Genomic DNA, 19,701 nt, shown 5'->3' on the forward strand with positions numbered 1-19,701 from the left:
TGTTTAATACTCAAACATTTCCCCTGTCAATGATTTACAGGGCAAGAAAGGGGAAACAATGGGAGGTCTGTCTCTGGACAGGGAAAGGAAGCAGATCACTCATAATTAAGGGCTCTGGAAATCACAGAGAAGCTAGGAGGCACAGTTGTTAGGTTGATCATGGCCAGAAATGGCAAAGTCCACACAACGGGATGGGGTAATTAAAAACACCAACAAAATGGATGGTTTTTCGTCTCTAAAAATATATTTTAATAGCTGACAACATGATTTCAGAGGCACATATAAAACTTGAACCCATGAACACAAGCCAGCCTGAAATTTCCATTTTAAATGAGGGGAAATTACTATGACATAATACCAATACGCAGCCCAAGCTATGCTTTTTTCCTTAGGCTCAAATGACATATTTCCATGAGGTTTAGTACAAACCGACCCCAAAATTACCTCCTTAGGATCTTGATTTATTTCACATACTTACTATATAATTGAACCCTCCATGTTTTCTTCACAGAAAACAAAGATATCTTTGTCTGGAGGGTTTTTGCGATGAGTCTTAGATGGGCCTTACTTATGATGAAAAACAGTGGTGCTTTAACAGAACTTTCTTAAAAATAAAACTAAGAGGCTGACGAGGAAATTGCATTTTAAATATAAATACTCGGGGTTAAAGATGTATTCAAACCCCGGTCAGTAGCAAGGGTATTAGGAATTGAGAGCTGTTTTAGTCACAGTATTCCCAAAACACAGACACATCAGCATTTCAAATGGGAGAGAGGGCGGGAAATGGACATACAAGCATGTCTCTCTTCCTCGGTCGCACAATTCAAAGACTTTCATATTCTGCAACAGCTTTCCGGTTGCAGGTTAGACTGAGGCAGTGTCTCCAGGACACTACCCCAACATTAACCGAGAGAGTACGAGCCTTCTGTTTTTGTAGATGTAGAGATTCAGGTTTTTTAATGAAGTTTCTAGCCTTCCAAGTGTGAAATAAAGAAATGTTGCCTTACTGAACCCTCTGCATAAATTAATAGAAAAAATAGGTCTGAGGGGTGTTTACTCTGAAACATAATGATGATTTAAACATCATTATCACCAACTCCTAGCATTTAAAAATCATGAGTAAGGCCACCCAAAATCATTTGATTTGCTTAAGGATCTTGCAACTTTAAAAAATAACAAATGTTGGGTTCTTTTTATGGGTTTTGAGCCTTCAGGGAGGCTGTTACATTTTAAGCTTTTCTCTGTAACCATGAGGGTGAGAAACTTACTTTTTTCCCACCCAAAGAAATCTGAGTTTCTCATGCAATCACAAGACTCCAGGAGCTGGTGCTTTGAGGGAAAACCCAACAAATATTGCAAGGCTCAAAATAAAATAGTGAGAGTTGGCAACACCGAAAAACGAACACTGTTAGCTATTGCTGTGCTGATCATTTCAGCACAACCATCCAGTTATTCTGGAGTCATGGGAAGAACTTGAATAAACTGATACACTTTCTTTTTCCCCTCATTCTGACCAATGTGCACAGTTTTTGATCAAAGAAGAGGTCCCTCTCAAGATACTTTTGGGTGAGATCCTCCATTCCTCCTTTGCCAGAGGATGGGGGTGGGGACAGAGGGAGAAGATGTGCATTTTCATCAGCACCTTTCTATAACGAGTATGGGGTTTTGTTTTTGTTTTGTTTTTGCAAAATCAACCAAATTCCTCTGTTATAGGGTAGGTGTGAATTTAAATGGCTATAATTCTACTGGTATAACTCACTTGGTGGACACTCTTTTGATGTAAGAGTGACTTTTTTTGGTTTTGCTTATGTCCCTTTGAAAGGGGTTTAAACTAAACCAAAATTAGCCACTTTTATTCCAGAATAAGAGTGTTTACGTTGGGAGTTATAACCAGCATAACTGTATCAGTTTCACTATACCAGTATTACTGGTAGACCAGGGCTGATTCTTTCAATTTGAAATCCGTAGCACACCATAGGCCATGGTTTTGATCACATTTTCCCACCCTGCCTTTGCTTCTGCAACATTTTAATTAAGGTCTTTCTAAAAAGATAGCTAGTTATACTAATGTGGAAAGTCCAATGGGAGTCTGAAAAGGAGAGTGGTGAATAGAGGTGGGTGAAATTTTGAGGCCAAAACTTTTTTTTGTGACTGAAAAATGCAGATTTGGATTGACTGAAACTTTTCACAAATTCATGTCAAATATGCCAAATTGTCTTGGTTTCCACCCCCCAAAAAAACCCTAAAAAATATTGAAATCTGTCATTTTCACATTTTCTAAATGAAACATTTTGACTTTTTTCATTGTAAAATTTATTTAAATTTCATTTAAAAAATAAACACCTTTAAAATCACTTAGGGTTGACTAAAACATTTTTGTCTGACCCAAAACAATTTTTGTTTTTTTTGTTTTTTTAAATTCCATGTGGCCAACAAACCAAAAAGTCAGTTATTTGTACAGCTCTGCTGGTGCATAAAAGGCTGGTCTGTGATTACTCATGTCAGGTTCACCCTTGCGACAAAAGCCAGCATGAACTTTAAATGGTCCTATAGGCACTGAATAAAATCCACTAGAGCTTATTTTAAGGACAACTCTAGGCCTCGAGACAGCTCACTCCCAATGGACTGTAGTTCATAGCAAATAAATGGGAATCCGTCTACATAATAACTCTATTGAGTGCTTTGCCTCAGGACTGACCGAGCCTGGAAACTGAATCATGTGTCATTGCTAAAAGGGGTATTTTCTGGGTCAGGGTAGAGGTCAGTGATGCAGACGCTCAAAGAGCAGCTCCCACCATCCTCCCCCGGCTTGTGTATAAACCAGATATCCGCTTCTAGTGCTGCTTTCATCAAGCAAAGCAAAGGAGTGACGTCGTCACAGCCTCCTTCAACCCATGGGGCTATGACAGGTTTTATTGTACATGGAAAGGGAGTAATGGGCTTTAATGTGATCTGATTTGTGTCAAAGCAGATTTAGGGGATATTGTGTATGGGAGCAGGAAGCCAGGCATAGGGTTAACATTGGTTAAAGATTCCTATCCTGGGCCTTCAGCCAGGAAAGCTCTAACGTGCAAGTTACTAGGAACGATAACTGCTGATCTGGATCTGCAAAGTCCGTCTAGAGTCGACTGGGACTGTAAGATCCTCTGGGCAGCCACTGGGAGCAAATTTTTAAAGGCATTTAGGTGCCTAATTCCCACTAATAACTGCCTTTTAAAAATCTGGCCCTGAGTCGTGTCTGTATTGCAGAGCACTGTGTACACTGCTGGCACGTAACAAAATGGTGATAATAGTGCACTAGTACATTACTGGTACACTAATAAAAATCATTAGAATTTTTCAAACTCCAATTTTATTTCCATTTTGATTCCAGATTCCCAGGAGGAACCAGGCCAGTACCTATTGGCCCTGAGTTTTAAACAAGCGGGGTACATTAATGCATGCCTCATTTGTGTGTTCAATTATTGTGATTGAGCAAGCACAGTGGGAAATGGTCTACAAATTATCATAGTTAGCCATTTGCATGTACTAGAGAAATGCCTGATCTGCCTACCTAGGCTCACTGATTGTTTAAAAATCAGGCCCATAATATGCCAAGTGTTTAGCATGTGCTGTAAATGGAATAAACCATGTCTGGATTACCCATGTATCATTAGATCTAAGGAGCACAGGATGTATCCTATAAAAGTAGGTTCACAGCAAACACCTTCCTGTCACCTTCCCTTTCCATCACTCATCGTTCATTGTGCTGTGTTCTGTGGCACTGCATTTATCTACAGGTCCGTTACAGAGATCATTCTTGGCCACATAACCCTAAGAGGAAAGCTGCTCTATACCAATGGTAAACCACAACTATCTGTGGCTTGAGGCAAATCTTCAGCTTACTGAGAATACTGTACATATAAGCCTGGGGTTTATCCCAGTTTTGTCTTTGCTGATAAGATATATTTACCATAAACCACAAGCAGTTGTGAGCCTTGAATTTTGCAGCTGTCACATACAGACATTAATCAACTAAGCTTCATAACACTCATAGGAGGTAGAAACTGTGAGCATGATTATCCCCATTTTACAGATGAAGGAATTGTGCCAGCAAGAGGTCACTAATATACCTAGCACTTCTAGAGCACTTCGCTTCAGCAGCTCTCAAAGCGATTTACAAAGGCAATCAATAGCATTACCCAGTTTTTACTGATGGGGAAACTGAGGTGACTTGACTTGCTGTGTGACTACTGGCTAAGCTGGGACTAGAACCCAGCACTTCAGAATTCACTCCAGTGTCCTATCCCCTAAGCAGCTCTGCCAGGGACTGGCACAGCCTCTGACAGCAAGTCCACAAGAAAGTGAAAAATAGAAACTGGGTCTCCCAAATTCCATGTTGTTTGTGTAGCTAATCTGGTTCCTCTGGATGAATAGTACTTTTGCTTCAGTTTCTCATACAGTAACATTTAATTACCAAGGGCCCTGTGCTCCCATATGAGCAGCTCCCACTAAAGTCAATGGGCCATTGAAGCCCAGTATAGTTACTAGTATCCTGCAGTGGAAGAGTGGAGCCCCTGCAGTTTCCTTATGAAATTGACACTGAGTCGTTCTAACATGTGGCAAGCCATGAATAGAAATAAATACAGAAAAGGAGAAACTCACTGCTGGCATCGCTCCATTGGCTTCCTTAGAGTTAGGCCCATAGCAAAAGATCTGTGCACTAGTAATTGTGAGCAAATGTAGAATGGTACGCGCACTAATCCGCATGGTAACCACACTGGAGCTGCCCTGTGCTATGTTCCAACAGCAACAACCTGGCTGCGTTGACATAAATCGCAAAACTTCTATTGATTTCAATAGAGCCAAGATTTCACCCCAAATATTTAAAGGATATCACAAGATTTGTTTTAATCAGAGAAAGATGATTTTATAAAGGCCCACATAAAATGTTATACACGCCTTCATATTTATCATTCCGATTATTATAATAACAATAATGATTGTAGAGAAAGAGAAAACCCTGGTTTACCCCCAAACCAGGTCCATCTATGTACTGAATGGACAAGGTCCTATGGAGAACAGAGCATTTGATCATGTAATTAAAGACTGCATCATAGTGCATACACATGGGAGGGGGGCAACTTAAGGTCACACAGGCAACCTTAATTCTGGCTTTTCCTAACTTTTGAGTGTTTGACTTTGCATCGTTAATAATGTTTTTAATGTAGCTTGTGTGTGTGATTGTACATATATAGTGCTTTACATTTTCCACAGCAGCTTACAAACATTACCCATGTTAATTAATGTTATTAATGTCTTTTGTTTGAGCTAGTTAAAGCATAGTTTATAGGGCATGTAAGCATTTAACTATATTCATGTTGCACTAGATTGGCCCACAGAGAGAGAAGAAAAATATTTAAAACTCATAAATAGTTCAAACAAAAACAAAACCCCTCCAGTAATCGCTTCCTTTACAATCTTCAAAGTCTGTCATTTGGCCAAAGCTGTCTGGAGGAGGGGGAGGGAGTAAGAAATCTTCCAGCAGTAGAACAGAGCACGTCTGGCGCTTCTTGGGACAGCCAGGGCTGTGAGTCACCTTGTTGCCACCCACCTCTAGAGTGAAGACGTCTTGTCGGTGTTAGCTCTTAACACAACCAGCCTGCAAAGCACTCAAGCGACCTCCTCTGGTCTGTATCTGCCTGGGCTTTGCCCTGCAGGTTATGAATAAATTCACCTCAACCCCCCAAGTCCCTTCCAGGTGTTCCCCAGTGGTTCCCAGTCCCTGATTCTCTGGTGACTCACTTTCACTCCCAAACCATACGGGCATCATTTTCAATATAGCTACATTATTCCTTCAGTATTACCCATACACCCATGTCACCATGATTATAAGTATTGTTGAGTTACAAGCTTTCAGCAGAGACCTCACATGGTGTCCTTCGTGGATAAACACCACGAAAGCAGTGTACTGGGTGTATAGGAATTGCTTGTAATGAACAGTGAACGCTTTGCCAGTTTCCACCATTGGGTCTCTGTATCACAGCATGTGAAACCCAGAACACTGAGTATGGCTTATGAATGATGGTTGTGTGGTCTAGTGGATAGGGCATTGGAGTGGGAGTAAAGACCTTGGGTCTATTCCCAGCTTTGGTATCAATCTGCTGTATGACTGAGGTAGGCACTTCCTACCTCTGTTCCCCTCCACTGCTTGACTATTTATGAGCTCTCTTAGGCTAGGTCTACACTACCCGCCTGAATCAGCGGGTAGAAATCGACCTCTCGGGGATCGATTTATCGCGTCCCAACGGGACGCGACAATCGATCCCTGAATCGGCGCTCTTACTCCACCAGCGGAGGTGGGAGTAAGCGCCGCCGACAGAAAGCCGCAGAAGTCGATTTTGCCGCCGTCCTCACAGCGGGGTAAGTCGGCTGCGATACGTCGAATTCAGCTACGCTATTCACGTAGCTGAATTTGCGTATCTTAAATCGACTCCCCCCTGTAGTGTAGATGTACCCTTAGACTGCTTCTATATACCACCTCTAGCACAAGAGGGGCCCATCTTGGTTGGGGTCTTTGCTGCTACTGTCATACAAACAACTGATGATGATGTGAAGCATTGGAAAGCCTTCCTGCTGCTTCGTTACAGATTCCATTCGTTACCATGCCAGCTTTACTTAAAACGGTGTCTTTGTGGGTCTACGTTTGTTCATTTTATCTGTCGTATGTTGTCTCAGTAACACTCCAACCATGTAGACAGCATCCTTTAGAATATGGTGCAGCCATATGTGTCGGGATGGACCCTAAAAACATGGAAGAGCGAAAGCCACTGTTTTATGCATACTCTGGCCCCAATTAAAAGTTAAGTAGCTCTGAGCCCAGAGTGGCCTGAGAGAGGGGAATACAGGCTTGGGGCCTAGTCGGTCCTACATATCTTTGTATCAAAAGACCCCCTGGCTGAGGGAAGGACGGGAGTGCAGGCTGCTATTGTCTAATGTGGCTCTGGGCCCCGGAGCTACAATCTAATCCATGCTTGTGAGGTGAGAGTCCAGCAGTGACCTCCTGATTGCCTCTGTCACCAGAACTATACGTGAGACGCAAATGGAGACAGGGCTCAGTTGTACCTGCCCATTGCCTGCGAATTCCAGGAGTGGGAAGCCACCTTGTTTTTCTCTATGAGGGGTACAAGAGTAAGATCCCTGCTATTAACATTCAACTGAAAGGGCCCGGGGTAAAATTTCCGAAAGCACCTTAGTCCCAGTTTCAAAAATGACTTAGGCCCAATGTAGCGGGATGGACACCCGCTCCTGCCCTGCGGGGTTTGAAACAGCCCTGGGAGAAGGCTGTTCCAGGGAGAAGCAGCTACTGGGCTGATTGGGGAAGTAGCTGCAGCTGGGCCACACCCCAATCAGGCCCCAGCGGGCCCTATAAAGGCTGGGAGCCAGGAGCTCAGACAGAGTCTCTCTCTGTACTTAGAGAGAGAGATGGGCCTGGCTGCAGGGGGCTAGAGACAGAGTACCTGAGCGGAGCAGGCCTGGGGAAAGGCTGAGGAGCTGGGGAGCTCCAGCCTGGAAAGGGAGGGGAGACCCAGTGAATGTGGGTACTGCCAGGGGGCAGCACCCAGATCAAGGGGCACCGGGGTCCTGGGAGGGACACGGGGGCCAGTGCAGACGACAAGGCGGATCACCGGCCTGCAGAGGGTGCTGGTGAGCTAATTCCCTGGACGACCAGCAGGAGGTGCCACAGGGGTGAGTCCGACCCCTTACACCCAGTTTCTCAAAGATATTTAGGCACCTAGTGCCCATTGGATTCAGTGAGGACCTTTGAGGAGCTGGGCCTAGCACTTGGGCTCTAATATCTCAAATCTCTGAGTGCGGGAACGTTCGGACCTGGAAGTTTGGTTCATCCCATTAGAGAGCTAAGGATCAGCTGTAAAACTGGGATCCAGACCCAGGTTCAGATTCCAACACCCTCCAGTGTCTGGAGATGAGTTTTGGGTCAATCCCATCTTTAGTTAATAGGAATCTTAAAATTATCCACTCATTATCCATCTACAGTATTTAACTCTACGACCTAATGAATTCACAAGCTGACTACTCACCGTGCAAAGGAGTATTTTCTGTTATTTAATTGAAATTTACATACCATTAACTTCATTGAATGAACCAATGTTCTCGTAATATGGGCCAGTGTGAAAAAGAGGGACTGATTCGTTTTTACTGTCCCCGTCATAAGCTTATATTCCCACACAACAATCTTTTAAAGATACAGATAAGGAAGAAAACATGTTGCTTTTAAAACAATGTTAACAGACTATTATAGTTTGAGGTGGGGAGGGAATTGTAAATTCCCAGGTAAAAATCTTTGAGATGGATTTAAGATAGATAATATAGAAAGTTTTTATAGTAAATATAAAGGATAGAAATGAAGGACATTCACAGTTAATGCTGAAGGTCTCATCTTCACTCTACCTGCCCCCCACCTAGAGTTAGAAAACCTCACCAGTTACAAAGCTCAAGACCCCAAACGAGATTGCGCTAAGTGTTGTACACACACATGATCTGAGCTAGTCCCCGCCCCCCAGGACTTTGAGATTAAAATAGGCAAGACCAAAATAGAGTAGGGAAGTGACTTATCCAGCGGCAGAGCTTGGAATAAGGTGCCTGGATACATTGGACCACACTGAATTTCCTCCATGGCCACTAAGGGTTTGGTACAAAGCCCATCAAACTCAATGGGAAATGTTCCACTGAGTTCATTTGGCTTTGGCTCAAGCCCTAGATGAATCCCAACAGTATGCTTACTAGTTGTATGATGAGAGAAACTGCACCCAGCTATCATAGCAGGAAAATACTTGAGTTTCATCCAATTGCCTGCATTACCATCCATGACTTAGGACGTATGATGGATTTGCCATTTTAAAAATCTCCACCATGCTGCTTTAAGCCTCTGAAATAGTTGTGTGTGTAAGCCTAGAGACAAGCCAGGAATAGGGTACTAGCAGCTAGTGAATTTCCTCAATGTTCAGGGTGGCACTTCCATTTCAACAATAACTTGCCGGGGAGGAGGAAATAACTATGTGCATATATTTTTGCCAGACCTACTTGTATCTTTTTTTGCGTTATTTTCCTTTCTACAGTAAAATTTATAACGGGATGCAAAACCTCCGTGCTAAAACAATATACAAAAAGCGTAGCAACGCAATTGTAACATCCTTGTAAAGTCGGTCTTACTAAATAGCGCTGAAACTTGGAGACTTATTAAGGCCTTACTATCTAACCCCCAGGGTTTCATCAACAGCTGCCTTAGACAAATCCTCAATATCAGACGGCCAGACAAAAATCACAAATGAAAAACACCGGAGGAAGACGAAACAAAAACCAGTAGAACAGGAAATTACAGAATGAAAACGGTGATGGCTAAGGCATACATGGAAGAAATATCCGAACAACATAATAAGACAGATATTGGACTGGAACCCCCAGGGCATCCAGCAACAAGGTCAGCCAAGAATATCATGGAAACACACAACAGAAGCAGAACTGAAAGCTATCAAAACGACATGGGAAGACTGCAGCAGGAGACTAGCAAAGATGGAAAGCAGTGGTGAAGGCCCTATCCTCCACATGGAATAGAGAGGCATGAGAGAGAAGAGAGTAGCCACGGTTGGAGTTTGCCACTGGAATGGCTTTTTTAGCCCAGATCCATATTACTGAATATAATAATCTGCCCCAGAACTACAATAGAAGATAAAAGAAGGGATGTGAAGTGACAGTGTTGAGGTTTGAATTGCCTGGTTTCACACCAGAGTGTCTCATAGGGTGTATATTCAGATGTTGGGTGTTTTCATTGCTTCCAGAGCTCAGAGCGCAATCCCATTGGTTAGTAAAGATCTATGCAAAATAAATAAATATACAAAGTACTAAATGATATTTTTAGCTTCACATCGAATTCTTAAAATTTTAGGGCTGGATCCCCTGCTTGTGTAAATCTGCAGAGCTCCATTGAAGTCCATAGAGCTGCGTTGCTGCTCTACCTGGAGGACGTGACCCTTAATATTTATATTACCAGAGCACCAGTACCCACCGGAGACCCATTTAGATGCAGATACCTGAAGAGGCTCCGCCGAAGTGCTCACCATTTAGGAAGGTAGCTTATTGCATACCACTAATATAAGAGTATAGATTAGCTACAAAGTCTAAGGGAGTAACATGAGATCACAAATTTAGGAAGAGGAAGGTGTTGTTACCTGTAACGGGTGTTCTCTGAAGGGGTAAGTTGTAATAAATCTGTCCTCTGTAGTCTGTTCTCTCAGTGCGTGCTTGGCGGGAATTCCCATGACATCAGAGTTTGGAGGCCAACTACTGTCCCTTCTGTCCACAACGGCAGCATGTGCTTCACTCCTCCCCAGGAGTCTAGCAGCCATTAGCATCCCTAGCTGTCAGTTCGTTAGCGAGAGCGTTAATGAATGTAAACATGTATCTCCAAATCTATAGGGAAGGTGTAATACTTGGACAACTTGTATCTTTGGAGAACAACAATTCCAGATAAGCAATTACCTCTTCTCCAAAGATTGTAATAGAACCCTGCTCCTGAGCAGAGATGTCTCCCTAGCAGAAGGGGGACGCGCAGAAGGTTGGACCAAAGAGAAATCTCCAGACATGGCTCTTAAGCAGCATACTGATACGCAGACCCCTGTGCGCCAAGTATCACAACCCCAAGAGCTAATGAGAGAGACATTCCTCAGCCTTGAGGCATGTTGAGGGCAGGAGAGCTGGGCACTCGGCCTGAGCATTTGCTGAGGAATGCGAGAGGGCAGCCTGGACTGGATCCAGAAGGACACGTCTGGATAGAAGAGAAGGGGCTGTCTGACGTCATTTTATAGCACAGCGTTCTATCCAGGAATAACAGCACATGCCGACTCGGGGACTAACGGGAGATGGTTTGCACCTGCTGGAGCCTGGATTGGCCCCTGGAACAGGCTAGGATAGCCCTGAGAACATCCCTCCTTATGGGGTTTGCAGCAGCTGGGCGATACCAGAGCACAGAATACCTTTTCCTACTCCAGCATTCCCCCCATCCACCCCAGAACTCCCCTGACATGAGGGCTGCAGTGGGGGTGTCCCCTGCACTGGCGGTGTTCTCCAGGCAGGACTCTCACCCATGGGACTCCAGGAACTGGGGCTGTCAGAAAAATACCCAACATCATATGACTCATGGGATGGGATGGAGAGCTGCCAGTTCTCAAGGCCTGCTCCTGGAGAGCAAAACCCAACCACCTTCTCCCACCTTCGGCTCTATTGGTCTCCTTTTATTTTCTCTCTGGACCATCTTGTATCCATTTCTCACACTCCTGCCCCAGCCCTGCTCCCCTTGTTCCCATTTTCTCACTGGGGAATTGGTTTATTTCCCCTAGAGTTGGGCTTGAACCAAAACCTCCAAACTATTTGGAGGAAGATTGGACAAGCCAAAATGCAAATTTAAATCTGGATCCAGTTTGCACCAGGCCCCTATTATTATAGAAACCTCCTGATCTGAACATGCACAAGCTTGAAAGCTAGCTCCATATTTTGTGATTTCCACATAACCCTCCTTTTTCCAAAGCTGATCTTTGTTTTCCTTTGTGATCTTCCTTTTATCTTTTTCCAGCCTTGGCCCTTTAACCTTCCTACACTGTTGCCTTGCAGTCTTATAATATTGTATCTTTGCTCATTAGTTATATTACAAATACCCTTTTCTTTGCCTCTTGTATTACTTATGGTCTTATCCTGTCAGTTTAGGACTAGAGGAATAGCAAAGCATCCAGAATTCTCCTTTCTCCTCTTGTTGGCTGAGTGAGCTGGAAAAATATGTAAGGCAGTCCAGAGTTTTTTCCTTCACTTGCAGCCTTACTGATTCCAAAGGGCAGTGATTTCAGGAAGTGCATCTTAAGGGACTGACCAAATTGTAGCAGCGATGCCAAAGTTACACTGGCTTTCAGGATATCTATAAAAATTATAGAGGCCACGCGTTGCAAGCCACTGAGCATAGGATCTGGCAATAACAGGTAGACACCTGACAGAAATTAGAGCAGCGAAAGATAATGTCACACATCATTCATCCAACCTCATTAGAATTTTGAGATTGGAATCTTATGAGCCTCCCAAGTGAAATCCTTAAAAATGAAACTAAGGTTCAAGACAGGCACCAGTTTTCTTATCCCTCTGCCTTGCCCTCTTTCCGTTACAGTTGGATCTGCAAGGAGAGACTCATGCAGTTGCACGTCTTCAATGGGGGTCCAGGCTGGTGAGGATGCCATGTACGTGACCCCATATCAGGACCAGAACTAGGCAGGAGATGGTTTTTCCTATCCCCTGAATGTTTTCAAGAGTTTGAAATCTTTTTCCACCTCGAATTGGGGGGAAAGGTTGAAATCTTGAAAACTTTGCAAACTAAAAAGAGATGTATCTGTTTGTTTCACGTCAATTGAAACATTCATTTTTATTTTGACCTCTTTTCTTTTTTAATCTAATTTTACTCTAATTGGCTTAAATTTTGAAACAAAGTCACTTTGAACAGGAAAAGCAGAATTTTAGTTTTGAAAATGTCAAAAACATTTCAAAAGAAATATTTTGACAATTTTGAAACTTTTTCTCTGTTTTTTTCAAGTTTGGAAATTCATTGAAACCAAATCTGTTTTGCAAACAGTTTTAGTTTCAATGAATCATCACATTTGGATGAAAAAATGATTTGCTGAAAAATTCCAAACCAGCTGTCGTCAGGATCAGTCTTAAATGGTATTTTCCAGTTATTGGTGATCGATTAGTTTTGACTAAGATGACTGGGTCATGTGAGGTGACAAGATATGGGATATGTTGGCCAGAGAGTACAAGAACAAGTAGTCACAGGATAAAGACCACAAGGGCAACCTAAAAAAAGGTGCTTCGAGGTACTGAAGGAGGACATGAAGAAGGCTAGCGTCAGCTTGGAAGACACACTTGGCAAGAACTCTTGGAGACAAAGAACAAGAGCCACTGACCCCGGTTGACATGACAAGGTGAAGTGTGGTGATAAGTTTCACAAGGAGACCTAGTCGGTGCTGTTGGTGGCTCATCACTTGAGATTTTCAAACGCCTCTAAGCAATTAGGAGCACAAGTCCCACCAAAAGTCAGAGACTTGTGCTCCTAAATCACATAGGAGCTTTTGAAAATCCCACCTACAGTCACATATGTAATAATTAGAATAATAAGGTCAGGTTCTGATCCTCTGACTCATCTTGAATAGCACCTTCCTCAAAGTCAATGGGACTGATCCAGAGTGAGGAACTTGTGACCTGGTGTGCCTGGAAATGCCAAGGTCAGGGCAGTCTGCAAAAGGGAGAGCAGATATTCCCAAGACTGGTGGGTAACACTGTAGTGAAACTCCCCAACCAGTCACAAACTGTGCTTCTGATCCCTACCCTGGTTATCAAGAAGCAAAAATAAAGGAATCACACAGCCCCCTTATTGCATTCCAGTTCTCTGGCTCTCAATCAGCACAAAGGTCCAGTACAGTGAGAAGTTACTTTAAAACTCTGCTCACTATACAAAATGTTCTTCTGACTCCAAAGGGCCAGCCACATTGCCAGGTCAGTATTAGATTGGAAATACCACCCAAAGTACCACACTGCCAGCCAATCCTTTAGTGTCTAAAACTGAAGGTTTATTATAAAGAAAAAAGAGAGAACAAGAAGAGAGTTGTTAAATGGTAAAGCAGTCACATGCATACGAAGACTTCAAAGTGCATATATATCAGGTTCTTAGCAGTATTAGTGAGTTTGCTGGCTTGAAAGTCCCTCTGGAACACATCCACAGCTTGGATGGGTCAGTCAGTCCTTTGTTCAGAGCTTCGGTTTGTAGAAAAGTTATTCCGGAGGTAAGAAGCAGGATTGAGGACAAAATGGTGATGATGCAGCTGCCTTTTATAGTCTTTTTCCATGTAGCTTGTACTTCCTGTGTCCCAAACACAAGCTTCACAGCCCATGGCATGGAAAAGCCTTAGGCCTGGTCTGCACTGCCACTTTACAGCGCTGCAACGTCCTGGCTCAGGGGTGTGAAAAAACACTCCCCTGTGCGCTGCAAGTTTCAGCGCTGTAAAGTGCCCGCGCTCCCAGCACTGGTAGCTACTCCCCTCGTGGGGGTGTGTAGTTGTGCCGCAACTACACAGCCACGTTAAAGCACTGCCAAGACATGCCCTTAGAGTTCTGTCCATTGGCATGCCCCTACATGCCTGGCTGACTCATAAGGTGTAGCCCCTGGCATCTTTCAATGGGTTCTTTGTACAGCTGATGGCCCTTGGTGGGCCATTGAACAGGCTAGGCAGTGCTGATGCCAATCTGTCTGGAGGTGTCACCCAGAAACAGCACCAGTTTGGAAATACAGATATACCCTACAGAACTATAACTCACAATACAAAGGTGATACAAACATATTAACAAGCTCATCATACTTGGCAAATCATAACGTTTTTGCAGATACCTCACACGGCATATCTGGCACAATTCATTGCAATTTTATAATCTTGGTATCAACAATATCATAAAGTGCCTCCCATATTCCATACAGCGTCCCAGGGTTCTCCAGCGTGAGTAGGGGGAATCCGAATCTGGCCCCTAGTTTTTAATGGAAAATGTCAAGATCCTTTCAGAAGGCTAAATCTCACACTTGATCCCTGATGTAATTTGACCTCCTCTTCTGCCCATCTCTTTTCAGTGTGATTTATTTTCCTGTATCCTAAGTTTGATGATCCTGAGAGTAAGTGCCCGCACTCAGCAAATCCCATTACTTGGATTTCACTTTTTAATGTCCACCTTTAATTTTCTATGGATGACTTTTCTATTTGCACATGCTTGTAAATCTTGCTCATTTCTGAATAGCCTTCTGTCACATTTGAAGTTAAATTGTGTTTAGATCATCTCCACTGCTGGATGAACTGTGGCCAGTCCAGTGACTCTAACAAATTAGCAAGATCTTATTAGTACGCTCAGCTGCACTTTGTTTTAATCATGTTTATGCTCTAATATGTGTAAAATTTGCTGGCCCCCGTCTCTGAATATCGGTGATATCTGCAACTACTTTAGCTCAACATTAGTTCTGTTTGCGCATATTAAATTCTAATGTATTTTCCTAGTGTGTTTTCAAATTTCGATTACTGCCTATACTGTACTATATTGCTTTGACTGTAGCGAAGACGTCTTTATAAATGACACAACTGATTGCTGAGCAGAGCTCTGATTTCTGAGAACCTTTCCTGCAGAAACATGTCAAAACAGAATAAACCAGTCATTTTATATTGTAAAAAAAACCACAACATTCTATTACTTACCTGTTTCTCCTGTGTTATTTACTTCAGGAGAGAAACAAACAGAGTTAGAATTCTTACATAGTCTATTAAGGACTCCTTGGCAATGTTTCCTCCAGAGTAAGGGCTTGAAACCTGACGTTTGGACCAAATTCCAGTTGGAATGGGTTACATTCTGCCTGTGTGAATTCCCCCCACAGTGTCCATGGGATGAGATAACCCTGCACTTCCTGCCCTAGGTTGTTTGGCTAGGCTGATGTGCATAATTAAACAGCTGCCAAATTCCACTGCAGGCCACATTTCAGTTGATGGGCTCCTTCTATTCTGTAGAGGGCAATGGAAAGTTCATCATTAAGAAGTCAACGTTTGTCAGCATGCAGCGATACCTCAAATCACCCAAGTTTAGTTTCCAGCTACATCTACACTACAAGCGTAGGGTGTGATTCCTGGGCTCATGTACACATGCTCATGGAAGCTGCCCTCGAACTAGTGCGAGTCTAAATAGCCACGTAGTCACAGTAGCAGGGGCAGCAGCAGCAGAGGCATGGCTTAGAGGGGGTACATACCCATCAGTTTCAGGTGGGTTTTTCAGCATGGCTAGGCCGTGCCTCCACTGTCACTGTGGGGCATCATGGGATGGCTTCGAAAGCCAGCAATAGTCAATGTAAGCAACGCGGTGTCTGCACTGATACTGCAGTGACCTAACTACGTCATGGAGGTGGAGTTATGAAGTCAGCATAAGAGGCGAGTTACATTGTCGAGAGTGAAATTTTAGTGTAGACGCTTACATGGTTAGGTTGTCGTAAGCTGCCTTGCGTTAATCTAACTCTGTAGTCAGGGCCGGCCATAGACCAAAGGGTGCCCCAGGCGAAGAGCATCTTCAGCGCACCCCCCTCCATTTGTTAAATTTTTGGATACCTGACAGCACCCTGAGCCCAGCTCTCCCCAAGCCTGGCACCTTAGACGGTCACCTGGGTTGCCTGCCCCTAAATACAGCCCTGTCTGTCATGTAGACCAGAGCTTATACGCATGCTAGCTATACTCATTGATCACTAGCATGAGTTATGAGTACATGAGCAGGGGAATCCAACCCCTAGTTTGTAGTACAGACATAGCCTTTCGTCGAAGCTATGCATTCTACCTGCTGATAACCGCAGATAGCTGATGGCTTTTTATTAAAACTGGGCAAAGAAATGATTTTTCCATTCAGGAGCTGAACTGAAAAACCAAAACAAACAAATTTCAGTTCAGTTCAAACAAAAATGGGACTTTTTGAAATTTTCTCACAGAAATGAACCCCCCCCCCGAAAATCAAGTGGTGTTGAATTAAATTTTTCAGTCGACCCAAAATAAATCTTTTAATTAAATATTGCTGAATTTCTAAACAATGCATTGTTTCAAAATGAAAAGTCAAACATTTTATTTCAAAGTGATCAAAACAAACCATTTTGACTTTTTTTTGCAGGGAAACAAAAATGTGTTATCAGACAAAACTCTGCCAGATTTGACCCAAATTCAGTGTCCCCCAAAATGCATTTTTGGGGCAATTTACCATTTGCCAAAAAAAAAAATTTCACTCAGCTCTACTTTTTACTGGCTTTTGGGGTAACTTGTAAGCATGCTGGGATTGCCAGGGGTGAAAAGTGCTAAATAATTGCAAAATCATCACATCCATATGTTTCCCTACATATGTTAATTATTGTGACAAATAAGATATTTTAGGCATCCATAGACATTTTATTTCTACAGGAAGTCCATTTAGATCCATGTGCTCTTTTGAATTGAAACTTGTTCCTCTGGGTCCAGTATATGTAAGTCTTCTTAAAATCTGCTTAGGTGGCTTGGCCCTTTTATTCCGTATAATACCTACTCTGCACTTAAGGAAATTTCACCTAAATTCCTCTGCAGACTGACCCTGACATACTATAGCTTAAGTGCTTGTAACTGACAGAAGCTTAAATAGGCTTGTGGCATGTACAGCCCATTCTCTGTTCCTTTCAGGATCTTACGTATTTCAATAATCTCCCCCTTGGTGAAGAATGCAGACGTGGTTTCAGTAACCTTTAGAAATAGCTCAGAGCCTTGACTGCCTGACACACGGTGAGGGCTCTTTGCTGTATCTTCCCTGACTTTTTATGTAATGTTTTTCTCTTTTGTGAGCAGAATATATACACAATATTCCAAATATAGGCTCATTTGTCCTGTGTACGGGACTCGGATATTTCTGAGGGTTTTCTAGGGTCATTCTGGTTTCCCTCAATCAATGTTTAGTGTCATACTAAAAGCTGTATGTCCTGGTGTGGCCTGGTACCTACCTTCCTTGGGCACTTTTCAAAATCCTAGCCCTCCAGATCCCATCCTGAAAGGGGTTATTTTTAGGGCAAGCTGTGTCTCCTTCACCCTTACATTGGTATGTTGCCTTGTAACGTGAGCCCATTGTAGTCAACTAAGGTTCTTCCGTTAATTTAACTGGGTATTGGTTACCACTAATGCCTAGCTCTGACATAGCCCTTTTCATCAGCAGAATGCAAAGGCTTTACAAAGATCAGTATCATTATCTCCATTTTATAGATGGGGAAACTGAGGCACAGGGTGGGGAAGTGACTTGCCCAAGGTCACCCAGCAGCCCAGTTGCAGAGCCGGGAACAGAACCAGCATCTTCTGGCTTCCAGTTTAGTGATCTCTCCACTAGGCAAAACTGCTTCTAATCCCAGACTCTAGCACAACCAAGAGAGAGAAAATTACTCTGACCCATAGCAAGCTGAGCTCTTCCTCCCACCACCACCACTAGAAACAGAGGCAGGTTCAGGTTGGTTTAGGAATGAAAACTGGATTTAGCTCTCACTTTATCCAAACCATCTCTGCCTAATTCCTTCATACATATATGTATTAAATGTACAGCCTTTGCTTTGTTTTGCAATCTTTTGTAACTGACTTAATTAACAATAGCGTATATAAAAGGCACTGAGGAAATAGAGAAATCAGATAAACATCAACAAACAATAGAATTTAATGTAGCTTACGTGGAGGAATCATCAAGGCGAGAACGTTTAATACTATATCAAACCGAGTTAATTGAGTGTGAAAGATAATTACGATGAAAGGGGTGATGGCACTGAGCAAAGATCATTATCCATATAGCTTCAAAAACATGTTTTTAAAAGGATAAATATCAAATGAAATCCAGTTGGAGAGTCTAAGGGCCCATCAGGAACTAATCCTAAAATTAAATCTTTCTCAAGATAAAGTATCTGCGAATTTGATTATTAAGGGTAGGCTGTACCCTGGTCTTCTACAACTGAGTAAAGGCACCCCCTAGCTTGTTTGGTCTATCTGGATTTTGGCTCCAAGAGTGGTGTAGAACACCTGGCTTTCGGGACAACCTGCCCTCTGTGAGAAAGTGGGCGGGGAGAGGACAGGTCACAGGCTCCACCCCCTTACTCACTGGCTAGAGCTGGTGGGAGGTGTCAGGTTACATTTCTTTGTTGTTGTTCTGCAGATCTAAAGGGAATCCTGGGCGTGTTCTCCTCTGAACCCTGGATCTGAGGCCAGCCCTGTGGGCTTTCCTTTGGATGCCCACATTCACCCAGAGGGACAGAGATCCACCCTCTAGATAAAACAGCCATAGTACAGAATCCAGAGGATGATGGCTTTAGTTCTCTTAAGCTTATAAAACCTCCCCGGATTTTACAGAGTGCAAAGACAAGATTTTTTCTTCTATATTACAAGCACCAAGAAGAAGAAATTAAATGAAGGAAATGCCTGATATAAATTTAGATTAGATAATGTAGGTAGATGGGGGTGAGTAGGTAGATATTCTGTATGGATAGAGGGTAAGGCGCTGATCCTGCATTTCGCTGTGCTCAGTGGACTTCAGCACTCTGTCTATGGGTTGCTCGTTGCATAGAGTAGGGCTGGCAAGATCAGACTCCAAGTTCCATATCTATAAAATTACAGGGCACGCTTGCAATTTGGAAATACAAATTGTTCTCGTCCACCTTGGTCTTCCCAGGACACTGCGTAGTCACAAATGTTTCCAGTTGATTATTCCTCTAGCATATAAGATTTCACATTTGAATGTCAAGTAGGGAATTTGTCCAGTGATCAATATTTAATGGGGAGAGGTGCCCCTAGTGCTGCAGAATGCTTTTTATAGCAGTTTGTGAGCTATGAAATATTTTGTGCTTTTATTTACTTCTTCTGCAATGCTTGTTGAATTGAAGCCAGATCCTGCCACCCTTACTTGTGTTGAGTAACATCTTACTCCACATGGTGCTACTCAGTGTGAGTAAAGCTTGCATAATCTGATCCTTAAATATTAATGAAAGCAGACTCAGTGTCAATGTTGCTGTTGTAATTATTCCGCATGTAATCTACTTCCATCCCCTGGTAGACAGGCAAT

The sequence above is a fragment of the Chrysemys picta genome, chromosome 6, assembly GCF_011386835.1.
Source record: "Chrysemys picta bellii isolate R12L10 chromosome 6, ASM1138683v2, whole genome shotgun sequence".
NCBI classification, from domain to species: domain Eukaryota; kingdom Metazoa; phylum Chordata; order Testudines; family Emydidae; genus Chrysemys; species Chrysemys picta.